General features: G+C 36.0%; 5 non-coding genes across 5 annotated transcripts; all 5 read left to right on the forward strand.

Annotated features, from left to right (window-relative positions):
- The first annotated feature begins 1,070 nt into the window (after positions 1-1,070).
- TRNAL-AAG (transfer RNA leucine (anticodon AAG)) lies at positions 1,071-1,153 on the forward strand. Its single transcript has one exon. It is a non-coding gene; the product is annotated as a tRNA-Leu (tRNA).
- A 1,903-nt stretch (positions 1,154-3,056) lies between these two features.
- Positions 3,057-3,139, forward strand: TRNAL-CAG (transfer RNA leucine (anticodon CAG)). Its single transcript has one exon. It is a non-coding gene; the product is annotated as a tRNA-Leu (tRNA).
- A 1,922-nt stretch (positions 3,140-5,061) lies between these two features.
- TRNAL-UAG (transfer RNA leucine (anticodon UAG)) lies at positions 5,062-5,144 on the forward strand. Its single transcript has one exon. It is a non-coding gene; the product is annotated as a tRNA-Leu (tRNA).
- A 3,908-nt stretch (positions 5,145-9,052) lies between these two features.
- Positions 9,053-9,135, forward strand: TRNAL-CAG (transfer RNA leucine (anticodon CAG)). Its single transcript has one exon. It is a non-coding gene; the product is annotated as a tRNA-Leu (tRNA).
- A 1,891-nt stretch (positions 9,136-11,026) lies between these two features.
- Positions 11,027-11,109, forward strand: TRNAL-UAG (transfer RNA leucine (anticodon UAG)). The gene has a single exon. It is a non-coding gene; the product is annotated as a tRNA-Leu (tRNA).
- The last annotated feature ends 4,338 nt before the right edge of the window (positions 11,110-15,447 follow it).

The raw sequence follows: 15,447 nt of genomic DNA on the forward strand, positions 1-15,447 counted from the left end.
AATGTATAGATATGGCTGAAATAGCTCAGTTGGGAGAGCGTTAGACTGAAGATCTAAAGGTCCCGGGTTTCGGCAAAATGCTTTTTCTTCACCATTTACATTTTAAGGAGATATTAAACAAAGCACATGGACTGATCATGATCAAAAGGCCTAAAAATCTTAACTATCTACAGAAAACAAAATGTTAAAAATTTGAGAAACGGTAACTTTTTCCTTTTGAACACATGAATGTTTTTTAGTAATTTTTCCTCTATTTTGTTTTATTTCAGATTAACTTAGCTGTAAGAGGATTAAAAGGTAACCTGATAGCTGAAACAGACAGCACTTATCAGACACTAGCTGAATGATTATAGTCAGCTTGTTTGACTTTGAAACACTGAGGCATTACTGAGACAAATGTCCTTAAAAAATATGCTGTGGACAAAGTCAAAAAGGCAAAAAACACAAGCTCCACACAGGTCCGTCATCTTTAATTTGAAATATAGGAGGTTTCTACTTTAATGGTGAGACAAAGCATCTACATATTTGACATTGCTCCAGTGAGTAGAGCCCACTTAAAAATGTATGGGTTGCTTGTCTCTGCAAGCAAAAGCTGGGCACTAAACTGGCATACTTGCAATGCTGGATGGTTCAGAGTGAAAACACCTATAGGCTGACAATAGTAATTGCAGGTGTTGATTAACTCATTGTGCAAAATAATTTCTAAAATGTGGTCACTTTGGGAGGTTTTCTGCTGTTTTGGTACTCTGCAAATTTCATCTGCAAGGTATTCCTGCAAAATCTGCATTGCAAAACCCAAATAGGGCTCTTCCTTTCAAAGCCCTGCTGTGTGGCCAAACAGTAGTTTCTGAAGAAATGTGGTGCATCACCGCATTTGTGAGAAATCTAACATTTCTAATATCCAAACAAAATAAATGGAGGTTTAAAAATTAATGCAGACGAAAAGTACGCATATAAAAAATGTTATTTATTTACTTTTTTGGGGTGGTGTGACAAGTTTTTAATCACAAGGAATGGTAACATTTCTGCTGACTAGCATGGAAGGAGTTAAGTTCCAATTGCATATCGAAGTCAGGATGGCCGAGTGGTCTAAGGCGCTGCGTTAAGGTCGCAGTCTCCCCTGGAGGCGTGGGTTTAAATCCCACTTCTGACATCAACATTTAATTTCAAGAAACTTTATCTTCATGTAATGTGGTTTTGAAAAATTTCCTGAGAGTCTTTGGAGTGAATCTGAATTTGTCCTCTCAAAAAAGAACTCTAGGAACATCAAACAGATTTTTTGTGCATATGTCTGTTGTTCTTTTGGCACTAGAAAAATCCTTTGGACAGTCAATGAGTAGGGACTATTTCACCTCTTTGTGTTCTCTGTCCCTATTAGGGTAGGGAATCAACCTTCTACAGTGCTGTCATGAAATATATCTAGAAACGGATTTGCTGGTAAGTCTACTTTCATAGTTTTCACCTCATACATCAATAGACCATAACGATACTTAATAAACAAAAACTTAACAAGTTTGTAATCATAGTTTAAAAAATGTGAAATGCCCATGTCATTCTGACATGTTTCAGCACATTTTGGGACAAATGGTCTCACTTTTAACAATCAATAAAATATTTTCTCTAAATTTTTGTCTCTTTTTTGCTCCAATTGTTTGCATCTCATAAAAAATAAAACTTGATGTAACATTATGCATGCAAATTGTGTTTTATGTGCGACCATGACCTATTCTAGAAGCACAGGGTCAGAATTATACTGGTGCATGGAGACAAACTGAAAATGTAAAAATTCAATGGCAAAATTGCTGTCTTTTTCTACTCATTCACAAATAGTTAATGAATGTTATTAAATATGTACAGCAAAATGGAAGGCGTTTCAAATAGAAATCATGCTTCAAAAAACAGTCAAATGAAAAATTATAATATATCCCTCCAGGTGTGACACTTGACATTTGCAAAGTGTCAAACCCCCGAGAAAATGTATAGATATGGCAGAAATAACTCAGTTGGGAGAGCGTTAGACTGAAGATCTAAAGGTCCCTGGTCCAATCCCGGGTTTTGGCAAAATGCTTTTTCTTCACCGTTTACATTTTAAGGAGATATTAAACAAAGCACATGGACTGATCATGATCAAAAGGCCTAAAAATCTTAACTATCTACAGAAAACAAAATGTTAAAAATTTGAGAAACGGTAACTTTTTCCTTTTGAACACATGAATGTTTTTTAGTAATTTTTCCTCTATTTTGTTTTATTTCAGATTGACTTAGCTGTAAGAGGATTAAAAGGTAACCTGATAGCTGAAACAGACAGCACTTATCAGACACTAGCTGAATGATTATAGTCAGCTTGTTTGACTTTGAAACACTGAGGCATTACTGAGACAAATGTCCTTAAAAAATATGCTGTGGACAAAGTCAAAAAGGCAAAAAACACAAGCTCCACACAGGTCCGTCATCTTTAATTTGAAATATAGGAGGTTTCTACTTTAATGGTGAGACAAAGCATCTACATATTTGACATTGCTCCAGTGAGTAGAGCCCACTTAAAAATGTATGGGTTGCTTGTCTCTGCAAGCAAAAGCTGGGCACTAAACTGGCATACTTGCAATGCTGGATGGTTCAGAGTGAAAACACCTATAGGCTGACAATAGTAATTGCAGGTGTTGATTAACTCATTGTGCAAAATAATTTCTAAAATGTGGTCACTTTGGGAGGTTTTCTGCTGTTTTGGTACTCTGCAAATTTCATCTGCAAGGTATTCCTGCAAAATCTGCATTGCAAAACCCAAATAGGGCTCTTCCTTTCAAAGCCCTGCTGTGTGGCCAAACAGTAGTTTCTGAAGAAATGTGGTGCATCACCGCATTTGTGAGAAATCTAACATTTCTAATATCCAAACAAAATAAATGGAGGTTTAAAAATTAATGCAGACGAAAAGTACGCATATAAAAAATGTTATTTATTGACTTTTTTGGGGTGGTGTGACAAGTTTTTAATCACAAGGAATGGTAACATTTCTGCTGACTAGCATGGAAGGAGTTAAGTTCCAATTTCATATCGAAGTCAGGATGGCCAAGCGGTCTAAGGCGCTGCGTTCAGGTCGCAGTCTCCCCTGGAGGCGTGGGTTCAAATCCCACTTCTGACATCAACATTTAATTTCAAGAAACTTTATCTTCATTTATTGATTAGATGAGGTCAAACAAAACTTAGTAATGTGGTTTTGAAAAATTTCCTGAGAGTCTTTGGAGTGAATCTGAATTTGTCCTCTCAAAAAAGAACTCTAGGAACATCAAACAGATTTTTTGTGCATATGTCTGTTGTTCTTTTGGCACTAGAAAAATCCTTTGGACAGTCAATGAGGAGGGACTATTTCACCTCTTTGTGTTCTCTGTCCCTATTAGGGTAGGGAATCAACCTTCTACAGTGCTGTCATGAAATATATCTAGAAACGGATTTGCTGGTAAGTCTACTTTCATAGTTTTCACCTCATACATCAATAGACCATAACGATACTTAATAAACAAAAACTTAACAAGTAGGTAATCATAGTTTAAAAAATGTGAAATGCCCATGTCATTCTGACATGTTTCAGCACATTTTGGGACAAATGGTCTCACTTTTAACAATCAATAAAATATTTTCTCTAAATTTTTGTCTCTTTTTTGCTCCAATTGTTTGCATCTCATAAAAAATAAAACTTGATGTAACATTATGCATGCAAATTGTGTTTTATGTGCGACCATGACCTATTCTAGAAGCACAGGGTCAGAATTATACTGGTGCATGGAGACAAACTGAAAATGTAAAAATTCAATGGCAAAATTGCTGTCTTTTTCTACTCATTCACAAATAGTTAATGAATGTTATTAAATATGTACAGCAAAATGGAAGGCGTTTCAAATAGAAATCATGCTTCAAAAAACAGTCAAATGAAAAATTATAATATATCCCTCCAGGTGTGACACTTGACATTTGCAGAGTGTCAAACCCCCCAGAAAATGTATAGAAATGGCCGAAATAGCTCAGTTTGGAGAGCGTTAGACTGAAGATCTAAAGGTCCCGGGTTTCGGCAAAATGCTTTTTCTTCACCATTTACATTTTAAGGAGATATTAAACAAAGCACATGGACTGATCATGATCAAAAGGCCTAAAAATCTTAACTATCTACAGAAAACAAAATGTTAAAAATTTGAGAAACGGTAATTTTTTCCTTTTGAACACATGAATGTTTTTTAGTAATTTTTCCTCTATTTTGTTTTATTTCAGATTGACTTAGCTGTAAGAGGATTAAAAGGTAACCTGATAGCTGAAACAGACAGCACTTATCAGACACTAGCTGAATGATTATAGTCAGCTTGTTTGACTTTGAAACACTGAGGCATTACTGAGACAAATGTCCTTAAAAAATATGCTGTGGACAAAGTCAAAAAGGCAAAAAACACAAGCTCCACACAGGTCCGTCATCTTTAATTTGAAATATAGGAGGTTTCTACTTTAATGGTGAGACATAGCATCTACATATTTGACATTGCTCCAGTGAGTAGAGCCCACTTAAAAATGTATGGGTTGCTTGCCTCTGCAAGCAAAAGCTGGGCACTAAACTGGCATACTTGCAATGCTGGATGGTTCAGAGTGAAAACACCTATAGGCTGACAATAGTAATTGCAGGTGTTGATTAACTCATTGTGCAAAATAATTTCTAAAATGTGGTCACTTTGGGAGGTTTTCTGCTATTTTGGTACTCTGCAAATTTCATCTGCAAGGTATTCCTGCAAAATCTGCATTGCAAAACCCAAATAGGGCTCTTCCTTTCAAAGCCCTGCTGTGTGGCCAAACAGTAGTTTCTGAAGAAATGTGGTGCATCACCGTATTTGTGAGAAATCTAACATTTCTAATATCCAAACAAAATAAATGGAGGTTTAAAAATTAATGCAGACGAAAAGTACGCATATAAAAAATGTTATTTATTGACTTTTTTGGGGTGGTGTGACAAGTTTGTAATCACAAGGAATGGTAACATTTCTGCTGACTAGCATGGAAGGAGTTAAGTTCCAATTGCATATCGAAGTCAAGATGGCCGAGTGGTCTAAGGCGCTGCGTTTAGGTTGCAGTTTCCCCTGGAGGCGTGGGTTCAAATCCCACTTCTGACATCAACATTTAATTTCAAGTAACTTTATCTTCATGTAATGTGGTTTTGAAAAATTTCCTGAGAGTCTTTGGAGTGAATCTGAATTTGTCCTCTCAAAAAAGAACTCTAGGAACATCAAACAGATTTTTTGTGCATATGTCTGTTGTTCTTTTGGCACTAGAAAAATCCTTTGGACAGTCAATGAGGAGGGACTATTTCACCTCTTTGTGTTCTCTGTCCCTATTAGGGTAGGGAATCAACCTTCTACAGTGCTGTCATGAAATATATCTAGAAACGGATTTGCTGGTAAGTCTACTTTCATAGTTTTCACCTCATACATCAATAGACCATAACGATACTTAATAAACAAAAACTTAACAAGTAGGTAATCATAGTTTAAAAAATGTGAAATGCCCATGTCATTCTGACATGTTTCAGCACATTTTGGGACAAATGGTCTCACTTTTAACAATCAATAAAATATTTTCTCTAAATTTTTGTCTCTTTTTTGCTCCAATTGTTTGCATCTCATAAAAAATAAAACTTGATGTAACATTATGCATGCAAATTGTGTTTTATGTGCGACCATGACCTATTCTAGAAGCACAGGGTCAGAATTATACTGGTGCATGGAGACAAACTGAAAATGTAAAAATTCAATGGCAAAATTGCTGTCTTTTTCTACTCATTCACAAATAGTCAATGAATGTTATTAAATATGTACAGCAAAATGGAAGGCGTTTCAAATAGAAAACATGCTTCAAAAAACAGTCAAATGAAAAATTATAATATATCCCTCCAGGTGTGACACTTGACATTTGCAGAGTGTCAAACCCCCCAGAAAATGTATAGATATGGCCGAAATAGCTCAGTTGGGAGAGCGTTAGACTGAAGATCTAAAGGTCCCTAGTCCAATCCCGGGTTTCGGCAAAATGCTTTTTCTTCACCGTTTACATTTTAAGGAGATATTAAACAAAGCACATGGACTGATCATGATCAAAAGGCCTAAAAATCTTAACTATCTACAGAAAACAAAATGTTAAAAATTTGAGAAACGGTAACTTTTTCCTTTTGAACACATGAATGTTTTTTAGTAATTTTTCCTCTATTTTGTTTTATTTCAGATTGACTTAGCTGTAAGAGGATTAAAAGGTAACCTGATAGCTGAAACAGACAGCACTTATCAGACACTAGCTGAATGATTATAGTCAGCTTGTTTGACTTTGAAACACTGAGGCATTACTGAGACAAATGTCCTTAAAAAATATGCTGTGGACAAAGTCAAAAAGGCAAAAAACACAAGCTCCACACAGGTCCGTCATCTTTAATTTGAAATATAGGAGGTTTCTACTTTAATGGTGAGACAAAGCATCTACATATTTGACATTGCTCCAGTGAGTAGAGCCCACTTAAAAATGTATGGGTTGCTTGTCTCTGCAAGCAAAAGCTGGGCACTAAACTGGCATACTTGCAATGCTGGATGGTTCAGAGTGAAAACACCTATAGGCTGACAATAGTAATTGCAGGTGTTGATTAACTCATTGTGCAAAATAATTTCTAAAATGTGGTCACTTTGGGAGGTTTTCTGCTGTTTTGGTACTCTGCAAATTTCATCTGCAAGGTATTCCTGCAAAATCTGCATTGCAAAACCCAAATAGGGCTCTTCCTTTCAAAGCCCTGCTGTGTGGCCAAACAGTAGTTTCTGAAGAAATGTGGTGCATCACCGCATTTGTGAGAAATCTAACATTTCTAATATCCAAACAAAATAAATGGAGGTTTAAAAATTAATGCAGACGAAAAGTACGCATATAAAAAATGTTATTTATTGACTTTTTTGGGGTGGTGTGACAAGTTTGTAATCACAAGGAATGGTAACATTTCTGCTGACTAGCATGGAAGGAGTTAAGTTCCAATTGCATATCAAAGTCAGGATGGCCGAGCGGTCTAAGGCGCAGCGTTCAGGTCGCAGTCTCCCCTGGAGGCGTGGGTTCAAATCCCACTTCTGACATCAACATTTAATTTCCAGAAACTTTATCTTCATTTATTGATTAGATGAGGTCAAACAAAACTTAGTAATGTGGTTTTGAAAAATTTCCTGAGAGTCTTTGGAGTGAATCTGAATTTGTCCTCTCAAAAAAGAACTCTAGGAACATCAAACAGATTTTTTGTGCATATGTCTGTTGTTCTTTTGGCACTAGAAAAATCCTTTGGACAGTCAATGAGGAGGGACTATTTCACCTCTTTGTGTTCTCTGTCCCTATTAGGGTAGGGAATCAACCTTCTACAGTGCTGTCATGAAATATATCTAGAAACGGATTTGCTAGTAAGTCTACTTTCATAGTTTTCACCTCATACATCAATAGACCATAACGATACTTAATAAACAAAAACTTAACAAGTTGGTAATCATAGTTTAAAAAATGTGAAATGCCCATGTCATTCTGACATGTTTCAGCACATTTTGGGACAAATGGTCTCACTTTTAACAATCAATAAAATATTTTCTCTAAATTTTTGTCTCTTTTTTGCTCCAATTGTTTGCATCTCATAAAAAATAAAACTTGATGTAACATTATGCATGCAAATTGTGTTTTATGTGCGACCATGACCTATTCTAGAAGCACAGGGTCAGAATTATACTGGTGCATGGAGACAAACTGAAAATGTAAAAATTCAATGGCAAAATTGCTGTCTTTTTCTACTCATTCACAAATAGTTAATGAATGTTATTAAATATGTACAGCAAAATGGAAGGCGTTTCAAATAGAAATCATGCTTCAAAAAACAGTCAAATGAAAAATTATAATATATCCCTCCAGGTGTGACACTTGACATTTGCAGAGTGTCAAACCCCCCAGAAAATGTATAGATATGGCCGAAATAGCTCAGTTGGGAGAGCGTTAGACTGAAGATCTAAAGGTCCCGGGTTTCGGCAAAATGCTTTTTCTTCACCATTTACATTTTAAGGAGATATTAAACAAAGCACATGGACTGATCATGATCAAAAGGCCTAAAAATCTTAACTATCTACAGAAAACAAAATGTTAAAAATTTGAGAAACGGTAATTTTTTCCTTTTGAACACATGAATGTTTTTTAGTAATTTTTCCTCTATTTTGTTTTATTTCAGATTGACTTAGCTGTAAGAGGATTAAAAGGTAACCTGATAGCTGAAACAGACAGCACTTATCAGACACTAGCTGAATGATTATAGTCAGCTTGTTTGACTTTGAAACACTGAGGCATTACTGAGACAAATGTCCTTAAAAAATATGCTGTGGACAAAGTCAAAAAGGCAAAAAACACAAGCTCCACACAGGTCCGTCATCTTTAATTTGAAATATAGGAGGTTTCTACTTTAATGGTGAGACATAGCATCTACATATTTGACATTGCTCCAGTGAGTAGAGCCCACTTAAAAATGTATGGGTTGCTTGCCTCTGCAAGCAAAAGCTGGGCACTAAACTGGCATACTTGCAATGCTGGATGGTTCAGAGTGAAAACACCTATAGGCTGACAATAGTAATTGCAGGTGTTGATTAACTCATTGTGCAAAATAATTTCTAAAATGTGGTCACTTTGGGAGGTTTTCTGCTATTTTGGTACTCTGCAAATTTCATCTGCAAGGTATTCCTGCAAAATCTGCATTGCAAAACCCAAATAGGGCTCTTCCTTTCAAAGCCCTGCTGTGTGGCCAAACAGTAGTTTCTGAAGAAATGTGGTGCATCACCGTATTTGTGAGAAATCTAACATTTCTAATATCCAAACAAAATAAATGGAGGTTTAAAAATTAATGCAGACGAAAAGTACGCATATAAAAAATGTTATTTATTGACTTTTTTGGGGTGGTGTGACAAGTTTGTAATCACAAGGAATGGTAACATTTCTGCTGACTAGCATGGAAGGAGTTAAGTTCCAATTTCATATCGAAGTCAGGATGGCCGAGTGGTCTAAGGCGCTGCGTTCAGGTCGCAGTCTCCCCTGGAGGCGTGGGTTCAAATCCCACTTCTGACATCAACATTTAATTTCAAGTAACTTTATCTTCATGTAATGTGGTTTTGAAAAATTTCCTGAGAGTCTTTGGAGTGAATCTGAATTTGTCCTCTCAAAAAAGAACTCTAGGAACATCAAACAGATTTTTTGTGCATATGTCTGTTGTTCTTTTGGCACTAGAAAAATCCTTTGGACAGTCAATGAGGAGGGACTATTTCACCTCTTTGTGTTCTCTGTCCCTATTAGGGTAGGGAATCAACCTTCTACAGTGCTGTCATGAAATATATCTAGAAACGGATTTGCTGGTAAGTCTACTTTCATAGTTTTCACCTCATACATCAATAGACCATAACGATACTTAATAAACAAAAACTTAACAAGTAGGTAATCATAGTTTAAAAAATGTGAAATGCCCATGTCATTCTGACATGTTTCAGCACATTTTGGGACAAATGGTCTCACTTTTAACAATCAATAAAATATTTTCTCTAAATTTTTGTTTCTTTTTTGCTCCAATTGTTTGCATCTCATAAAAAATAAAACTTGATGTAACATTATGCATGCAAATTGTGTTTTATGTGCGACCATGACCTATTCTAGAAGCACAGGGTCAGAATTATACTGGTGCATGGAGACAAACTGAAAATGTAAAAATTCAATGGCAAAATTGCTGTCTTTTTCTACTCATTCACAAATAGTCAATGAATGTTATTAAATATGTACAGCAAAATGGAAGGCGTTTCAAATAGAAAACATGCTTCAAAAAACAGTCAAATGAAAAATTATAATATATCCCTCCAGGTGTGACACTTGACATTTGCAGAGTGTCAAACCCCCCAGAAAACGTATAGATATGGCCGAAATAGCTCAGTTGGGAGAGCCTTAGACTGAAGATCTAAAGGTCCCGGGTTTCGGCAAAATGCTTTTTCTTCACCGTTTACATTTTAAGGAGATATTAAACAAAGCACATGGACTGATCATGATCAAAAGGCCTAAAAATCTTAACTATCTACAGAAAACAAAATGTTAAAAATTTGAGAAACGGTAACTTTTTCCTTTTGAACACATGAATGTTTTTTAGTAATTTTTCCTCTATTTTGTTTTATTTCAGATTGACTTAGCTGTAAGAGGATTAAAAGGTAACCTGATAGCTGAAACAGACAGCACTTATCAGACACTAGCTGAATGATTATAGTCAGCTTGTTTGACTTTGAAACACTGAGGCATTACTGAGACAAATGTCCTTAAAAAATATGCTGTGGACAAAGTCAAAAAGGCAAAAAACACAAGCTCCACACAGGTCCGTCATCTTTAATTTGAAATATAGGAGGTTTCTACTTTAATGGTGAGACAAAGCATCTACATATTTGACATTGCTCCAGTGAGTAGAGCCCACTTAAAAATGTATGGGTTGCTTGTCTCTGCAAGCAAAAGCTGGGCACTAAACTGGCATACTTGCAATGCTGGATGGTTCAGAGTGAAAACACCTATAGGCTGACAATAGTAATTGCAGGTGTTGATTAACTCATTGTGCAAAATAATTTCTAAAATGTGGTCACTTTGGGAGGTTTTCTGCTGTTTTGGTACTCTGCAAATTTCATCTGCAAGGTATTCCTGCAAAATCTGCATTGCAAAACCCAAATAGGGCTCTTCCTTTCAAAGCCCTGCTGTGTGGCCAAACAGTAGTTTCTGAAGAAATGTGGTGCATCACCGCATTTGTGAGAAATCTAACATTTCTAATATCCAAACAAAATAAATGGAGGTTTAAAAATTAATGCAGACGAAAAGTACGCATATAAAAAATGTTATTTATTGACTTTTTTGGGGTGGTGTGACAAGTTTTTAATCACAAGGAATGGTAACATTTCTGCTGACTAGCATGGAAGGAGTTAAGTTCCAATTGCATATCGAAGTCAAGATGGCCGAGTGGTCTAAGGCGCTGCGTTTAGGTTGCAGTTTCCCCTGGAGGCGTGGGTTCAAATCCCACTTCTGACATCAACATTTAATTTCAAGAAACTTTATCTTCATGTAATGTGGTTTTGAAAAATTTCCTGAGAGTCTTTGGAGTGAATCTGAATTTGTCCTCTCAAAAAAGAACTCTAGGAACATCAAACAGATTTTTGTGCATATGTTCTTTTGGCACTAGAAAAATCCTTTGGACAGTCAATGAGGAGGGACTATTTCACCTCTTTGTGTTCTCTGTCCCTATTAGGGTAGGGAATCAACCTTCTACAGTGCTGTCATGAAATATATCTAGAAACGGATTTGCTGGTAAGTCTACTTTCATAGTTTTCACCTCATACATCAATAGACCATAACGATACTTAATTAACAAAAACTTAACAAGTAGGTAATCATAGTTTAAAAAATGTGAAATGCCCATGTCCTTCTGACATGTTTCAGCACATTTTGGGACAAATGGTCTCACTTTTAACAATCAATAAAATATTTTCTCTAAATTTTTGTCTCTTTTTTGCTCCAATTGTTTGCATCTCATAAAAAATAAAACTTGATGTAACATTATGCATGCAAATTGTGTTTTATGTGCGACCATGACCTATTCTAGAAGCACAGGGTCAGAATTATACTGGTGCATGGAGACAAACTGAAAATGTAAAAATTCAATGGCAAAATTGCTGTCTTTTTCTACTCATTCACAAATAGTTAATGAATGTTATTAAATATGTACAGCAAAATGGAAGGCGTTTCAAATAGAAATCATGCTTCAAAAAACAGTCAAATGAAAAATTATAATATATCCCTCCAGGTGTGACACTTGACATTTGCAGAGTGTCAAACCCCCCAGAAAATGTATAGATATGGCTGAAATAGCTCAGTTGGGAGAGCGTTTGACTGAAGATCTAAAGGTCCCTAGTCCAATCCCGGGTTTCGGCAAAATGCTTTTTCTTCACCGTTTACATTTTAAGGAGATATTAAACAAAGCACATGGACTGATCATGATCAAAAGGCCTAAAAATCTTAACTATCTACAGAAAACAAAATGTTAAAAATTTGAGAAACGGTAACTTTTTCCTTTTGAACACATGAATGTTTTTTAGTAATTTTTCCTCTATTTTGTTTTATTTCAGATTGACTTAGCTGTAAGAGGATTAAAAGGTAACCTGATAGCTGAAACAGACAGCACTTATCAGACACTAGCTGAATGATTATAGTCAGCTTGTTTGACTTTGAAACACTGAGGCATTACTGAGACAAATGTCCTTAAAAAATATGCTGTGGACAAAGTCAAAAAGGCAAAAAACACAAGCTCCACACAGGTCCGTCATCTTTAATTTGAAATATAGGAGGTTTCTACTTTAATGGTGAGACAAAGCATCTACATATTTGACATTGCTCCAGTGAGTAGAGCCCACTTAAAAATGTATGGGTTGCTTGTCTCTGCAAGCAAAAGCTGGGCACTAAACTGGCATACTTGCAATGCTGGATGGTTCAGAGTGAAAACACCTATAGGCTGACAATAGTAATTGCAGGTGTTGATTAACTCATTGTGCAAAATAATTTCTAAAATGTGGTCACTTTGGGAGGTTTTCTGCTGTTTTGGTACTCTGCAAATTTCATCTGCAAGGTATTCCTGCAAAATCTGCATTGCAAAACCCAAATAGGGCTCTTCCTTTCAAAGCCCTGCTGTGTGGCCAAACAGTAGTTTCTGAAGAAATGTGGTGCATCACCGCATTTGTGAGAAATCTAACATTTCTAATATCCAAACAAAATAAATGGAGGTTTAAAAATTAATGCAGACGAAAAGTACGCATATAAAAAATGTTATTTATTGACTTTTTTGGGGTGGTGTGACAAGTTTTTAATCACAAGGAATGGTAACATTTCTGCTGACTAGCATGGAAGGAGTTAAGTTCCAATTGCATATCGAAGCTGTCTAAGGCGAGCGGTCTAATACCGAGCGGTCTAAGGCGCTGCGTTCAGGTCGCAGTCTCCCCTGGAGGCGTGGGTTCAAATCCCACTTCTGACATCAATATTTAATTTCAAGAAACTTTATCTTCATTTATTGATTAGATGAGGTCAAACAAAACTTAGTAATGTGGTTTTGAAAAATTTCCTGAGAGTCTTTGGAGTGAATCTGAATTTGTCCTCTCAAAAAAGAACTCTAGGAACATCAAACAGATTTTTTGTGCATATGTCTGTTGTTCTTTTGGCACTAGAAAAATCCTTTGGACAGTCAATGAGGAGGGACTATTTCACCTCTTTGTGTTCTCTGTCCCTATTAGGGTAGGGAATCAACCTTCTACAGTGCTGTCATGAAATATATCTAGAAACGGATTTGCTGGTAAGTCTACTTTCATAGTTTTCACCTCATACATCAATAGACCATAATGATACTTAATTAACAAAAACTTAACAAGTAGGTAATCATAGTTTAAAAAATGTGAAATGCCCATGTCCTTCTGACATGTTTCAGCACATTTTGGGACAAATGGTCTCACTTTTAACAATCAATAAAATATTTTCTCTAAATTTTTGTCTCTTTTTTGCTCCAATTGTTTGCATCTCATAAAAAATAAAACTTGATGTAACATTATGCATGCAAATTGTGTTTTATGTGTGACCATGACCTATTCTAGAAGCACAGGGTCAGAATTATACTGGTGCATGGAGACAAACTGAAAATGTAAAAATTCAATGGCAAAATTGCTGTCTTTTTCTACTCATTCACAAATAGTTAATGAATGTTATTAAATATGTACAGCAAAATGGAAGGCGTTTCAAATAGAAATCATGCTTCAAAAAACAGTCAAATGAAAAATTATAATATATCCCTCCAGGTGTGACACTTGACATTTGCAGAGTGTCAAACCCCCGAGAAAATGTATAGATATGGCAGAAATAACTCAGTTGGGAGAGCGTTAGACTGAAGATCTAAAGGTCCCTGGTCCAATCCCGGGTTTTGGCAAAATGCTTTTTCTTCACCGTTTACATTTTAAGGAGATATTAAACAAAGCACATGGACTGATCATGATCAAAAGGCCTAAAAATCTTAACTATCTACAGAAAACAAAATGTTAAAAATTTGAGAAACGGTAACTTTTTCCTTTTGAACACATGAATGTTTTTTAGTAATTTTTCCTCTATTTTGTTTTATTTCAGATTGACTTAGCTGTAAGAGGATTAAAAGGTAACCTGATAGCTGAAACAGACAGCACTTATCAGACACTAGCTGAATGATTATAGTCAGCTTGTTTGACTTTGAAACACTGAGGCATTACTGAGACAAATGTCCTTAAAAAATATGCTGTGGACAAAGTCAAAAAGGCAAAAAACACAAGCTCCACACAGGTCCGTCATCTTTAATTTGAAATATAGGAGGTTTCTACTTTAATGGTGAGACAAAGCATCTACATATTTGACATTGCTCCAGTGAGTAGAGCCCACTTAAAAATGTATGGGTTGCTTGTCTCTGCAAGCAAAAGCTGGGCACTAAACTGGCATACTTGCAATGCTGGATGGTTCAGAGTGAAAACACCTATAGGCTGACAATAGTAATTGCAGGTGTTGATTAACTCATTGTGCAAAATAATTTCTAAAATGTGGTCACTTTGGGAGGTTTTCTGCTGTTTTGGTACTCTGCAAATTTCATCTGCAAGGTATTCCTGCAAAATCTGCATTGCAAAACCCAAATAGGGCTCTTCCTTTCAAAGCCCTGCTGTGTGGCCAAACAGTAGTTTCTGAAGAAATGTGGTGCATCACCGCATTTGTGAGAAATCTAACATTTCTAATATCCAAACAAAATAAATGGAGGTTTAAAAATTAATGCAGACGAAAAGTACGCATATAAAAAATGTTATTTATTGACTTTTTTGGGGTGGTGTGACAAGTTTTTAATCACAAGGAATGGTAACATTTCTGCTGACTAGCATGGAAGGAGTTAAGTTCCAATTTCATATCGAAGTCAGGATGGCCAAGCGGTCTAAGGCGCAGCGTTCAGGTCGCAGTCTCCCCTGGAGGCGTGGGTTCAAATCCCACTTCTGACATCAACATTTAATTTCAAGAAACTTTATCTTCATTTATTGATTAGATGAGGTCAAACAAAACTTAGTAATGTGGTTTTGAAAAATTTCCTGAGAGTCTTTGGAGTGAATCTGAATTTGTCCTCTCAAAAAAGAACTCTAGGAACATCAAACAGATTTTTTGTGCATATGTCTGTTGTTCTTTTGGCACTAGAAAAATCCTTTGGACAGTCAATGAGGAGGGACTATTTCACCTCTTTGTGTTCTCTGTCCCTATTAGGGTAGGGAATCAACCTTCTACAGTGCTGTCATCAAATATATCTAGAAACGGATTTGCTGGTAAGTCTACTTT

The sequence above is a fragment of the Dendrobates tinctorius genome, unplaced genomic scaffold (assembly GCF_039654945.1).
Source record: "Dendrobates tinctorius isolate UK_male_01 unplaced genomic scaffold, ASM3965494v1 ptg000350l, whole genome shotgun sequence".
In the NCBI taxonomy this organism is placed as follows: Eukaryota; Metazoa; Chordata; class Amphibia; order Anura; family Dendrobatidae; genus Dendrobates; species Dendrobates tinctorius.